Source organism: Mobula birostris, chromosome 1, assembly GCF_030028105.1.
Source record: "Mobula birostris isolate sMobBir1 chromosome 1, sMobBir1.hap1, whole genome shotgun sequence".
In the NCBI taxonomy this organism is placed as follows: domain Eukaryota; kingdom Metazoa; phylum Chordata; class Chondrichthyes; order Myliobatiformes; family Myliobatidae; genus Mobula; species Mobula birostris.
In genome coordinates, this window is record NC_092370.1 from 167,281,067 (window position 1) to 167,296,694 (window position 15,628).

Here is a 15,628-nt window from a genome sequence, read left to right on the forward strand (position 1 = left end):
TGCGGAGATGGTTGGGATTTCCCCCAAGCTTCTCTTCAGTGGACCTCTACATTCGTTCTGGGCAACTGCAACTTCAACTTCCCCTGTCATCTGTTGTGAAGGAATTCAAGGTGGCAAAATGCAGAGCCTTATTAAGCTTGAGAGATTCCAATGTCGTCTTGGTAAAGCAAGCAGACGTTACAACCAGATCTGGGCGCAAGTGGGCAGCCATCACAGCTGTGGAGGAGGCAGTGTGTTCCCTGAAGCTGCGAGATTTCATCGGCAACCCCTGCATCAGGCGGCAAGGCCTTGGCTCAGTTCACTACCAGAAGTGCGGAAACGCAAGCATAAGGAACAGGCGAGACATGATACAGGCAGAAGTACAGATCCATGAGGAAGAGAAGCAGATGTCAAAGGCAGTGGAACAAGGGTCCCAGGGTGCCTGGACAAAATGGCATCTGCCTAAGCGCAAGATCTCATGGGCAGAGTTATGGAGACTTAGCCCTTCCATATTTCCTTCCTCTTGCGATCCATGTATGACACCCTTCCTTCACCATTACATCTGCACACATGGGGGATGAGAGAGGACCCGAACTGTAAGCTCTTGGTCAAAAGGAGACACTGGCTCATACACTGTCCGGGTGTAAAACAGCTCTAACTCAAGGACGGTATAGGTGGCACCATGATAAGGTGCTTCTGGCTCTTGCTGACATACTAAAGCGGGAGAGATGCAAGAAGAGGACAGCTGGCACAGATTTGAGGAAGGCTATCACCTTCACCAAAAAGGGAGCTAGGCCTTTCGTAACCGAACAACCAAAGCCCAATCTGCTCCAAACGGCCAGGTAATGGGAGAAGGTCGATATGGGAAGGAGGTTGCAGTTCCCAGATGTGGTGCACACAACCTTACGCCCGGACATTGTACTGTGGTCAACCGAAGACAAGAAAATAATTCTGGTTGAGCTGACTGTACCATGGGAGGAGGGATGGGAAGAGGCCCATGAGAGAAAGGCCTTGAAGTACCAGCCCTTAGTGCAGGAGTGTAAAGACAAGGGATGGCAGGCATGGTTGTTCCCTGCAGAGGTTGGCTGCAGAGGTTTCCCAGCCAGAGGTTGGCTGCAGAGGTTTCCCAGCCAAATCAGCATGGCGGATATTGTCAGATCTGGGCCTGGACGAAAGGAGCAAAGAACAAGCAGCTCGTAGGAATGAGCCTCTTGTTGGATTTGGAGTAGGCGAGAGGAGGGAAGCTGGAAACCAAGATCAGTTGGGCAGTGATTTGGCCACCACTGCCGGTCCATCAGCTGAAGAGTGTCGTGGTTAAGGGTTGAAACACTCGGTGAAGGTTGGGAACCACCTGATAACATCTGCTCCTGGCTGAAGGCTACGGTTACCTTATAAGGTAACTGGAGAATGCACCCTAACAGGTGTATGTAACAAGTGAAACAAGCTATGCTGTAATTTATGATTCTATGTACAGACTTTAAACAAATCCAGAAGCACATTTACTCAGTTTCATTAAAAAAAGAATACAATAGCAGAAGCAAGGCAGTGAATATACTTACAGCAGCTAACACAAGCAATGATACTGGTAATTCACAAAATTCACATAGGGATTTTGAACTTCTTAAAACTTTTAAAGCAAATACTGATTAGCCAAAAAATGCATGATATATTACCGAGTGGAGAAGCAGGTTATGCAACTTAGATTTCAAAACACATTGGAATACATTTTGGCCCAATTACGCAGCTACACCAATTAGCTGAAGTTTCGTGTAATTAGTTAAAAAGGTATATAGAAAAGACAAACTACTGTTTAACTGAGTAACATGTATTTAAATGAAGTACACAACAAATTAGAGTACTATCAATACTACTACAGTACTATTAAACTGGGTACCAGGTCCTAATGGTTGGCTTGGTGGTTGCCCATCTTATCCAATGATGACAGGAAACCTGAGGGGAAAATTTTTTAAAGTGGAAACACTGTTGCACCAGGGCAGTCTCTCGAACCCGGAAGTCTAGGTCCAGTGGTACCAAGTTAGTCACAACTGAGGTCTTCCTTGATTGCACTGGTTGACCATGTCTTCTTCAGTGCCCCGCTATACCCTTCACTCTCCACAGAGCTTTGCAGAACCACCTTCCTGACCATTGCATCTCACTGTAGATCTCATCTGCCCAGTCCACTGGAGCTGACTTTACTTGCAAGGACAGGCATGTCCCTGCTCCTCAGGGGTATAAGGCCCACCAGCTATCCTCACCTGGTTTAACCTACTTGTTGAAATGATGTACCAGGTGTGCTCACTGTTGCACGCAAACAGCTCCTGGGAGCCACGGGTGACAGCTGAGTGTACGCTGCAGTGTTCTTTTGATTGACTGTAAATGAACAAAATCAGCACAGACACCTAGTGTAGATGGACTGCCTTGTCACTCTTTTCAACAACTGCATCCTCCAAATATTCATTTACATTGTAATATTCAAGATAATTGTTGAAACTTTCAAATTTTTCCACAGCTCCTAACTAGCTGAAGTCATGAAATAATTTCATTTTCACTCTCAGCCATTTTTGGCATTTCCAAGCCCGAGTGTTTGAAACCACCATTGGCAAAACAGTTCTAAACTATCTTAGTACTTATTTCTCACCAACTATCAGTGACCAAACTCAATGCGTTTTAAACAGAGGCACACAGAACTGATGCTATTTAAAAACTGTTCACCCTAAGCACAGTGTAGTGACCAAAGGCCACGAAGTTAATTCATCTACCGCTTCTTGAAAACTGTTTGGCCTACAGTTTCCTTGCCAAATTGAGTGGCATAGTATCCCAAATAAACAAAAGGAATACCAGTTATTTTCTTAATAGTTTTCAGCCTTTAAGAGTTGTCCCAAATAAGCAGCTGCCCAGATTAACTGATGTACCTTACTGACAAATGTTAACTATAAAAGCATACATCACAGTACTTCAAGTAAATTAATGCATAGTATATTCCCTAAGCAATATTACCTGCAGTCCATCATCACAATTTATTTCAGAGCAACAAAAACCTTGAAAGCTACAATGTAACCAAATGAAATGCCACATGCAAAAGTTATGTGTTTCCCAAAAGAATTAATTGGTCAAAAAGTGCTTGCTTAATTGGTCATAACCTTCTGTAACTCATGAAATGATTAAATTCATCTCCCTGCTAATGGCCAAAAATCTATTTAAAGTTTGAGGTCATATATACTGTACTGCCTTCAAGTCCAGAGGACTTTAAATAGGCTGCCTCATCAATGTAACCTCATTTTAATGTTCTTTCTTATTTAGGAAACTGCCATTGCCTGAAGCTACACACAAAAATATTTGTACATTCACAACTCTAAATAAAAACATTGACAATCCAACTTAGTTTTACAGACTTAAAATATATCTAGGAGAACCAAAGAAAAAATGTCAGTGCAATCCAATTTCTGGCAGAATAAAAAAGTTACACAACAAAATGTATATTTTATTATACGCAAAAAATATCAACCTTACAACTGGTTGACATTATCAAGAGCTGATCTCATTACCCTGTTCCTTGTGAAGTTGATGGTGAAACTTCTTGAAACACTACAGGTATCTGACAAACTTTAGATATGGCGATCAAGTATTTCAGACCCAGGAGGAAGGCGTTCTCTGTTCCCAAGTCAAAGTGCCTTGCCAAGCTGTGCAGCTGGCTCTGGCACAATCACTTGGAGGGTTTTATTTGCAGGCTAGATGGGCAAGTGTCAATCAGGACAATAGCTTCTTCCTGGATGGTTTGAAAATTGATATGTTACTTTTGCCCCAAAAGTGGCAGAAATACTTTGAAGAGTTAGAGGTTGGTCAATCATTTATCCACTGCATGTTCTGTAGCAAAACTCAAAAGATTTTTCTCATGCAAAAAGAAATAATTTCAAAATGAAATAAATATTATAAAATTCTAATTTGACTTTGAACAATGTAAATGTGAGTATTTAATCAGAATATAAACATCTGACAAAGCTCAGAATTCATTTCATTTATACCACTATAATTTGTACAGGTAGTGTACTTGGACCCAGAAGAATTTTACTGACCCAGCAACATGCATTGTCAGTTACAATGGAACATCAGGTTCACTTTCTCAGTAACTTTTCAGGTTCAACATCTCCAGCCAGATGGTGGTACAATCAGATGCAGCAGCCTGACTGGGGCCAACCAAAGGTGTTTTTGCCTTTTACTACGATAACAAGGCACTGCTGGACATCGCGAACTTCAGGAGTTGCAGGTCTGCCCCATCAGTGAGTTACCCATTAGCAGAAGAGCTCAAGGAGCTGGACTTGATGCGGACCGTGTTGTTGCCCGCGACAGAAAGTCGTCAGCTTAGCTGCATGAAGGCAGTGTGCAGTCTAGCAGCCAGTGATTCTCTTGTACGTTTTTCTTGTGATCACAAGACCCTGTTGGACTTCGGTAACATAGAATATTGCAAATCCAGTTCACTGGTTTATTGGCGAGACTGGTGGTGGGGGCATGGTCTTGGTTGTAGTGAGGACTAGGCCTCAAACCATGGCATTGCCTGTTGTAGCCACCAGGAGGAGAAGAGGCCAGAGGCGGTGTGACATAGCATCCATGCAAATTGGGGACAGGCCCCCCCGCCGCCCTCCTCCGGAATGTTTGCTTGGTGGAAGCTGTATGCACGAGTCAGTCTGTGGACTGCTGAGAGCTTGTTCTCGTCAATAATGTTCATGCTCCATCAATCTGCAGGGCATGTTACCTCGGGACTTGGTCTATATTATGTTTTTGTGTGACTATATGTTTACTGTGATTTTAAATGTGCTATATATGCCTTGTGCTGTGTATGATTGTTGGTACTACATTTTGCACCATGGCCCCAGAGGAACACTGTTTCATTCAGCTATATTCATGGGTACTCATATATGGTTGAATAATTGAACTTGAACTCAAACTACATATCGATTTTGGTACTGAAGGAACATCAATCCCAAAACCAAAACCTTAAATAATAGTTCCATTCTTGATCCAGTTCATTTCAGCAATTTATTTCCTGCCCTTTCTAAGACCTTTTACTCACATTTTTTCCGAGTGGACAGTTTATACTTCCATGAGCTGCTTTTGCTGTCAAAACAAGTTAGTGCAGCTCAAAAGAAAAGCATTTCACATATCTTCAATCATACTGAAATTGATCAATTGCCTGAAAAGAGTACAAGAATAGGAGTACACTCTCCAAGCAGGTGAAGGCAAAAAAAAAATGCAAGTACTACTCGATTCTATATTACTTTGAAATACATTATAGTTATTTCATTTTTCACCAACTCCTTTCCACTTGCCTTTCAACCAAGTGAAATCTTACAGATCTATACAATTTGGAAAGACTGAAACCAAACAAAGGATACCAAAAATATGGTGTTTAAAATCATTTCTGGATTTCAAATACACCCATCACTTGAAAAGCTACTCATTATCAAAGCCATCTATAAATGAAATACTGCAGAAAATGTAGATTCCAAATAATCAGGCCTTTGCTACGACAGGCCACATCATTCAACTCACTCTCGGAATTCTGCTCTCCCTCTTCGCTGTGGACATTCCCCTTTATAAAGAATCATTAAGTCATAGACCACTATAGCACAGAAACAGGCCTTTCAACCAATCTAGTCCATGCCGAAGAATTAATCTGCCAAATCCCACTGACCCGTACCTGACCACACCCCTCTATAATCCTGCCATCCATGTTCTCTTGGGGGGGGGGGAATCAAAATTTCTCTTAAACATTGAAATTAAACCCACAACCACCAAATCTGTGGCCAGCTCATTCCACATTTGCACCATCCTCTGAATGAAGTTTCCCCTCACCCTCCCTTCAATCTTTCACCCTTAATCTATGACCTCTAGTTCTAGGCTGGCCCATCTTCAGTGGGAAAAGCCTGCTTGCATTTATCCTATTAACACCTCTTATAATTTTGCATCCCTGTCAAATCTCTCCTAAACTCCTATGGTCCAGGGCGAAAAAAATGCCCCAACTTATTTAACCTTTCCCTACAACACAGATCCTCAAGTCCCAGCGGCATCCTTTTAAATTTTCCCTGCAACCTTTCAATCTTATTAATATCCAGAACTGCACACAAAACACAAAGTTGGCCTCATCAAACATCAATATTACAAGAGTTTAGCAAAATCTTCTTTCTTGCTAAACATCTATTACAAGTAAAAAACTAAAAATCCTAGAAACTCTGAAGATCCGACAGCATGGTGGAAAGAGAAACTGTATTAATGTTCAGGCAAAGACCCTTTCAGATCTGATATTAAATATTCCCCTCTTGTTTTCTGACACTAGATACAGACAGGTCCTCAACTGGCTCCAGTCTTCCCTTACCACCTAAAAGAATGCATTTAATAGCATCCACATGGGACATTAATAAACCAGCAGCTAGGTTTGAACGTGGCTCTGCTAGAAAGTGATACTCAGGACATATTTACAGGATAATCAAATATGCTTCCATATAAATGAAGACCTGAATAATTGGTCTAATAAAACTACGGAAATACAAACACCTTGTTAAATCTTGGTTGTCAAGAAAATAAAGCTCCAATGCCATATTCAAGTTTGCTGATGACATCTCTGTCATAGGCCAAATCAAAGGTGGTGATGAATCAGCATACAGGAGGGAGACTGAAAATTTGGCCAGGATGTGCCATAACAACAACCTCTTTGTCAGCAAGACCAAGGAGCTGATTATAGACTTCAGAAGGAAACCAGAGGTCCATGAACCAGTCATTATGAAAGGATCAGAGGTGGAGAGGGTTAGCAACTTTAAATTCCAAGGTGTTATTATTTCAGAGAACCTGTCCCGTGCCCAGCATGCAAGTGCAATTACTAAGAAAGCACGGCAGTGCCTCTACTTCCTTAGGAGTTTGTGGAAATCCAGCATGACATCTAAAACTTTGACGAACTTCTATAGATGTGTAGAGGAGAGTATACTGACTGGTTGCATCACTGCCTGGTATGGAAACACCAATCCCTATGAATAGAAAATCCTATAAAATGTAGTGGATATGTCCCAGTCCATCATGGGTAAAGCTCTCCCCACCATTGAGCACAGCTACATGAAACACTGTTGCAGGAAAGCAGCATCCATCATCAAGGGATTCCCCACCACCTGGGCCAAGCTCTCTTCTCACTGCTGCCATCAAGAAGGTGGCACAGTATAAGAGAGGCAGAATGCACACCACCAGTTTCAGGAACAGTCACTACCCCTCAACCATCAGAGTCTTGAAACTAAGAGGATAACCCCATCATTGAAATTATCCCACAACTAATGGACTCACTTTCAAGGACTCTTCGTCTCATGGTTCAATACTCATTGCTTATATATTATTGTTATTATTTCTTCTTTTTGTACTTGCAGTTTTTTTTCCTTCTGCACACTGAATGTGCTTGGGTGGTCTTTCATTGATTTTGTTATGGTTATTATTCTATACATTTTATTGAGTATGCCCACAAGAAAGTTAATCTTAGGGTTGTATATGGTGACATATGTACTTTGGTAATAAATCTACTGTGAACTTTTAATTGTCTAACACTTCCTCACAAAATTTTGCTTGAAGGCCTCCCACTTACCAAGTACACTTTGCCAGAGAACAGCCTGTTCCAATCCACATTCGCCAGATCCTTTCCGATACCATTAGAATTGGCCTTTCTCCAATTTAGAATCTCAGCCCATAGACCAGACCTACCTTTTGCATATTTACTTTGAAACTAATTGCATTATGATCACTAGATGCAAAGTTCAAGAGTCAATACTTCCATTTAATACCAGAGAAATAAATACAATATACAACCTGAAATTCTTGTTCTCCACAGATATCCATTAAAACAGAAGAGTGCCCCAACACAAACTTCTGTCATTCTGCCCTGTCTCATTCCTAATAACAGATCAAGCATCACACACTCCCTCACTGGGACTTCTATGTACTGATGAAGGAAGTTTTCCTGAACACATTTGACAAAACTATCCAATCTACTCCTTTTACAGTATGGGAGATCTAGTCAGTAGGTGGAAAGTTAAAATCACCAACTATAACAATCTTATTGCAACAGGCTGCAACCTCTCTGTAAATGTGTTTCTCTAAATCCCTCGGGATGTTGGGTGGTCTGTAATATAGCCCCTTCGATGTGGAAATATCTTCCTTATTTCTCAGTTCCACCCATAGTGCCTCACTAGATGAGTTCTCCAATCTGTCCTGACTGAGCGCTACTGGGACATTTTCCGTGACTAGTAAAGCCACCCTTTCTCCTTTAATCCCTCCTGCTCTGTCATGTCTAAAACACTGGAACCCCAGAAAATTGGGCTGCCAGTCATGCCACTCCGACAACCAAGTCTCACTAGTGACTAGAATATCATAATTCCATGTGTCGATGCATGCCCTGAGTGCATCTGCCTTTTCTACGATACTTTGTGCATTGAAATATACACAGCTCAGGTCAGCCTAGTCGCATCAAGCTCAACAATTTGATTCCTAAATTTTTCTGAGGTCTTAACATCTGTCTCCACAACTGTTCTGGCACTCTGGTTCCTATCCCCGCTACTCTATTTTAAACCCCTCCAAGTAGCACTAGCAAACCTTCCCGCTAGGACATTAGTGCCCTTTCAGCGCAGATGCAATGATCTTTTGATGGAGATTGTTTAAATTTAAGAATGGCCTGAGGATTGTCTTTAAGGTCAGCAAACGTCCAAAAATAATCTGAGAATTAAGAAAACAGAATTAAAAAGTGGCTTTAATTTTAAAATGAAAATGCAAAAGCATACATACTTAATTTAATAAATTTAAACTAACAAAATTAAATCAAATAAGATCTTCTTGCCATTCTCTTGACAAATGTTTATTCCCATTTTAATGGGATTGCAGTGCTTGCATCAGTTTTAATCTGGCACACACCCAGCAGGCAGATGTCCAGTCTGAGCGCTGATTAGACTATGGAAATCTGTGAAGCAGAGGTGTCGTTACCAGATTTCCACAAAGAAAAGCTTATGGCAGTGCTGGAAATCAGCCCTATGGCTCTGGCCCCCAACATCCTCTGACTCATTCCATTCCTAAACCTGGTACCTGTGCTAAGATTGAAAGAAATAACTGCCAGTTTTGACCCAGAAAAGAACTTCAGAATATCTATTTCCACTTTTTCTTTTACTCTCTCCGGAATTCAACTTGTCTCTATCCATCTGCTGCTGAAACCAGTGTGAATTTTCAGACTGGAATATTCCAATGAAATCCTAATGGGCTCCCAGCATTCTACCACTTTACATCTGAGATGATCCTTACCTTTTTTTTAAATCTGTTTTAATGCACACCAAGTCTCATTCACCCATCATGAGTTTAAAAGGGAAAGGTGATCTCATTGAAACATATGAAATGCTGGACTGTAGGGATTTCTCCCTTGGCTGGGGTTACAGTCTCAAAAAGATCATTCAGAACAGAGTTGAGAAGAAAATTCTTCACCGAGAAAAGAACAGCATAGCTTTGGAACTCTCTACCCGAGTTTCAGTCACTTGGTGTATTTAAAGCAGAGACTTTTGGGTATTAAGGTAATCAAGGGCTACTGAATTAATGCAGGAAGGTGGCACCAGGTTGACGAACAATCACAGTTTTATGGATGAGCAGACACAAAGGCTGAATGGAGACAAAAGACTGAAGATTTTGGAATCTGGAGGATCACACAGACTGCTGGAGGATCACAATGGGTCAGGCACTATCTACGAAGGACAACTGATGTCTTAGATCAAGACCCCAGATCTGGATTGGATGGCCTACTCACACTTCTATTCCTTACACATATCTCTCATCTGAAATCAAATTTATGGCATTATGAAAATGAATGATAAAACTGTACAAAATACTATACTGAACAGAGCCAGGCTAACTTTTGACAATTCCTTATGAATGTAGTCAAAGAAAGCACTATGCAATAAAGAAGATCAGTTCTGCCACACTAATTCAGAACAATTTATCCTGTTGTTACTGCCTGACCAGCTGAATTCCTTTAGCAATTTGTTTCTTTGCTCCAGATTATAACAACCAGCGGTCCTGAATCAGGCAGTTTAATGATGGAAGTGAATCAAGCTTAACAACTATATGCACAAATTTAAAAATTATTAAATTTAAAATAAACAATGATACTTCAAGCTCTGAGGCACTAATTTTAAAAAAATCCTTCAGTTAGTATTAACACAAGTAATTTGATGCAATTGGTACTGTAGTAAACTAATTCCACAGCAAGGTATAAACGAAGGAATTGGAGCTGCTATTAAATTCCAACACAAAAGAAAATAACTCATACTTTACATCCACCATCGTAATGAAAATTACAATGATTAGAGTTTTTAATTCCATTTGTGACTTCCAAGAAAATGAAGTGGTTTGCACAGACGTGACTTGAACAATACTTAGGCATAGGTAGATAAGTGGCATACAAATGCCAGGCAACAATCATCTCCAACAAGAGTATGAAATTTGGAATCCAAGCTCCAAGACATTGTTAACTCTTACACATAAGACATTAAAGTAGAAGGGCCTTGCACTTAACATCCACTAAATACCTCTACCAACCTGCCCAATGGCTCCATATTGTCAACTAACAATCAAGGTTCAAGGCAAGACTCTGGAAAATGTGGACCATTTCATATATCTCAGGAGACACCTCTCAGCAAGGGCAGATACAGATGATGAAACTCATTACTGCCTTCAATGCCCTAACACTGCCTTTGATCAATTGACATAAAATGTCATTTCAAGATTAAGGTCTCAAAACGAGCACAAAGTTTGTGGTCTACTGAGTAACAGTACTCCTGCCTTCCTATACTCTTCAGGAATCTGGACCACCAGAAGTAGGCACCCCACAGTAATGTAAAAATTTCAATGATGTCCTTGCAAAATTCTCCACATTTACTGAAAGTGTAAGCAAACCTCCTTTATGGGTGGTCTTCCGGTTAGGAAGTCGAGGATCGAATTGCCAAGGGAGGTACAGAGGCCCAAGGTTCTGTAACTTCTCAAATCAGGATTGTGGGAACCATGGTATTAAATGCTGAGCTATAGTCGATGAACAGCATACTGATATAGGTGTTTGTGTTCTCCAGGTGGTCTAAAGCCATGGAAAGAGCCACTGAGATTGCATCTGCCGTTGACCTATTATAGTGATAAGCAAATTGCAATGGATCCAGACAGCAGGCACGTAAGAAACATACTGCTGATCTTTATTGTTGCTGAGTTAGAATCAACAAAAATGTCCCACCTAATAACACCGTTGGAGCACCTATACCACATGAAATGCGGATATCCTAGTGCTACATAACCACCTTCTCAAACAGCAGTTTGGGATAATCATTAATGCTGGTATCACTGGAAACAAATCCCATGAACAAATTAAAGTTGTGGAAAAATAAGTTGGTTTGTCTTTTAATAATAATTGGTACTTGTGCACAAATATTAATTGGTTTTGATTTGGGAATAAGCCAATAATATTTCCACTATTACCTCTTTCCTTGGGGATGAGAAATGCTCAGACTACAATGAAACACATGATATTAAGCAAGCGTCTCAGGAAAAAGACCATCAGTTGAACATAATATAAATGTCAAAAATATTTTAATATTTTCACCCAAAATATTTAAAATGATCATTCAACAACGTCAATTTACTATGGAGTTCTGTAAATTCAGATGCAGCCAAATAGGATGGCATTGTGAATATTCTATAGGTAGCCCTAGATGCAATTATTGCAGGAATGTTTAGACAGGGTCAGCAGGGAAATTCCAAACTCCTTTTCAAACAAAGCAATGACTTCATTAGCATTTGACCAGGCTTCAGGAAGCAGGTAGATTGCATCCCTGTAAAAAAAATGCCGACACTTAGTGGAGAGAAAAAATACTAACTGAGGTACCACTGTTAATTATGCATAATATAGCCAGCAGGTTCAGGAGGGCTGAACTCCACAACATTTGCTAAGCCAAGGTGGTGATTACAACAAACAGTGAAAATTGATTGTGCAATTAAGTTACCATGCAAACCTGATGGCATATTTTATGCTGCTACTGTAGGAGTTCTGAATCTAGGACAGTGACATGCATGAGTCAGCTGGTGCTCCATGCGACTAAGTCAACAGCAAACTCTTCAGTGCCAGCTTTGAATTCGTTACTAAATAAGCAGAGCCTAATGGCCACCGGGTCTCAAAAATATTGGCATAGATGTTGCTTCGGGCTTTAAATAATACTGGCAAATAAACAGATTGACAGACAATAGATATTCCATTTATTGTGATTTCAGATCATTTACTGCCGTTAACAAATCGGTTATAAATCTATAAACCAGTTGTTCAGCCAAGAGGGAGTGACTGTGGCTCACTGACAAGTGTGTCAAAGAGCACTGTTGTGAAGCATTCTGACATTTCTTTAAACTTTAAAAGGGTGCTGCATAATTTGAAAACTTTGTTCTCAGATACTCTAATGGAGACACCACATCACCACATCTCTGTTGCATAAAATTTAAATACAAGTTAAATTGCAAACTTCAGATTGGGTAAGCCTGTAGCTGCAGAAACAGGATGACTGTTGATTATGTAGTGAACTAGAGCTTTACCTCATTTGTTTCCTTTTCTGATCCACTGATTAAAAACCTACTAGGTTCATGGTATTATGTCAATCATCCTGGATAATAATTAATGACTGCTTTAGTTGCTGGCATATAACGTACATGGCTGTGGAGTTATAAATGTGACTTTTTTTAAAAAATAAGAGTAAATACTTTCATATTATAGGAAACTTTTACCCTCAGTACTTGCACTTGCAATTTTCTGGCAACAAATGCAGAAAATACTATTGATCTGTTGCTCTACTCATTTATTAGTTTTCTTCTAAAATGATAGATAATAAGCAGCATCCCACCATATTCTAGAGTGGAGGTCCATGACGGTTCTTATATGTGGTAAATAAACAGATAACAAAAAAACAAGTTCTTCTTCATATATTTAATTTAACTTATAATGCCTTAATACATGCTAAAGCCATACAACAGCTTCCATGGACAACTGGGAGAGAATGTTCTCTCCTGTCAAACCACCAAAGTATCTGACAACATTGAAGTATCGGTAACATTTCTCACAAAGAAACTCAAACTGCAGTAAGGTAATATATTTGAAAAACTAATATCAAAATTCAAATATTTAATGAAACTAGTATCAAGAATGCCAGTATGTTAAACAATATCTACATCTGCATATACAGTCCGCCCTACTTATCCGTGAGGGATTGATTCCCAGACCCCCTGCGGATACAAAAAAAAATGCAGATGCTCAAGTCCCTTATTTAACCTGTCTCAGTGCTGGTGGACTTTAGGACCCAGGGCAGCACAGGACCCGCGCCCGCAGTGTTTCTGTTCCATTGACTTATAATACCTAATACAATGTAAATGCTATGTAAATAGTTGTTATACGGTATTGTTTAGGGAATAATGACAAGAAAAAAAGTCTGTACATGTTCAGTACAGACGCAACCATTGTAGCTCTGCTGGGAACGATGATGCCGCCTCGACATCAGCTGATGCTGATTCTCCCGTGATCTTTAAGTTCTTGAGGCTGTAGCACTTTACGTAGCCAGCCAGCCATCCCTAGCACTAACACTTCCACGAATTTCAGCTTCTTTCTGCTTTATTGTGCGAATACTCACTTCATTCTGACCGATCTTACGGCTCACTTCAGAATGCAACATGCCACTTTTCAAAAGATCTACTCTTAGCCTTTGAGGAATTGCTTTGACCACGTAATTGCTTTTTAGGAGCCATTTTTTCACAGAAACAAAGTAGCAAACAAATGAGACGCCAGACGAACAGTGCTCGAACAACGAGCGCTGGAGAGAGAACTTCCAGGTTTTCCCGATTCGTGATTGGTTGAATTCGCGCATGCGGAACTCACAGATAAGGAAGGCCGACTGTACCTTATTTTAATGATTTAGGTGAAGGGATAAAGTTAAATGATTGTATGTTCCCATGACACAAGATATTGGACAGATCATCAGTCATCATTCACTAATTTCTCCAGGTCAAAAGGTTATAGATTTGTAATCCAGGGAGCGGGAAGCGCAGAATCAAATATCGCTATGACGATTGTACGTTCTAGTATCAATTGTTTGGCGACAATAAAGTATAAATAAGAGTCGTGAAGAGGGACTCAGAGAGCAAAAAAAATGACAACTATTTTGCCTACATGAGATTCTTAAAAATAGCAAAGTGGTTAGGCTAACTGCCATATTCTTCTTTGAGGTAGTACTTTGGAATCTTTATCACCCAGTCTAAACACAGTCATATTATCAATTCAATGGCAATTCAAAAAGATAAACCTGTTAATGTGGCACACCTTCAGGTCTGCACCATGCCACCAGCCTGGATTTTCTTGTTCAAGTACAACAGTTCTTTTAATGATGTAAGAGCTTTACATTTCACACATCAAAATTACACAAGTTCTAACAAAGAACTTTAATACCCAACTTTTCAAAATATTCCAATTATGCACTATTCATGGCAGCTGTCTGAAAAAGTATAGACAAGCAAATGAAAACTAACAACTATTGCTGAATTAGCTATGCCCAGAAAAGATATTAATTTCTATTGCCCTTTTTAACCATACCAACCATACTACACAATGATATTCTATCCTATCTCACTTCAGGAAGAATTTTAATTAAATTGAGGTTGAAACAATAAACTCTGGTCTCTGCTGAAAACAGTGATGAAGGATGGCGGTGGGGGGGGGGGAGAAAAAGATCATGGTATGAAATTCAAAAACCTCATCTAAGAGGCCAAATAATGCAAGACAAACAATATTACATTTACAGCAATTGGTCAGAAACTCTTTTAGAAGTTTCAACAAAGCATAACTTTACAAGATACAGTAAGAGCAGTACAACATCATTCTGTTGATTTGTTTGTAAATGGGTTATTTTGCTCTTGATTGATATCTGATACTACTTGCATAGAAATAAAAACTCAACACAAAGAGCTTTCAAGTAATTTACTCCTGATTAATCACGCTTAAGAAGGTTGCACCCTGTGTCCACTGAAGTCAAGGAAAAGAATTTCAGTGCTACCAGTACTACATGGTGCATGTACCACCACCCATTATGAACAGACTTCTTAGCATATGTATGCAAACCTAAACTAGATCACTAGAAATTTAGGTTCAATCAGTGATTACCACCACCACCCCCCCCCCTCACCAAGTTTCAAACTCTTTAGCTCCTTGGGTGAAAAGCAAAGCATTAAAAATGTAAACCCAAGGCAGAAAAAAAATCCCACTTGTGGAAAGAACAAGATCTGTTGCATGAATTATATAGCTGATTTTGCAAATGATAGCTCCAAAAACATGTTTTCCACCAATTTGTGTTTTCTTTCAACCCAGTATCCTTCAGACGAATGCCATTATCTCTCTTTCCTTCACTCTCACTTTAACATATTTGTTCCACACTTTGATTGCCACCCTCTTAATAAAAGTACTTTAGCAGCTTTATTGCTTCGTGTATTCTAACCACGGCTGTACAGGAAAATTGCCCTTAATTTTTGGCTTCTAATGTTAATCCTCAGTTCATATCTTCATACTATTTCTGCACTCAAT

The 15,628-nt window shown here is 39.9% G+C and overlaps 1 protein-coding gene across 18 annotated transcripts in view; it reads right to left on the reverse strand.

The window, feature by feature from the left end:
• sipa1l1 (signal-induced proliferation-associated 1 like 1) overlaps positions 1-15,628 on the reverse strand; it is a 432,358-nt gene that overhangs the window by 385,277 nt on the left and 31,453 nt on the right. Inside the window, exon 2 of one of the 18 annotated variants that reach the window (XM_072265591.1) lies at positions 7,595-8,718. The exons of the other annotated variants lie outside the window; for them this stretch is intronic. The gene's annotated coding sequence lies outside the window, so the exon portion shown is untranslated. The remainder of the gene's footprint in view (positions 1-7,594; positions 8,719-15,628) is intronic. 18 annotated transcript variants of the gene reach the window in all.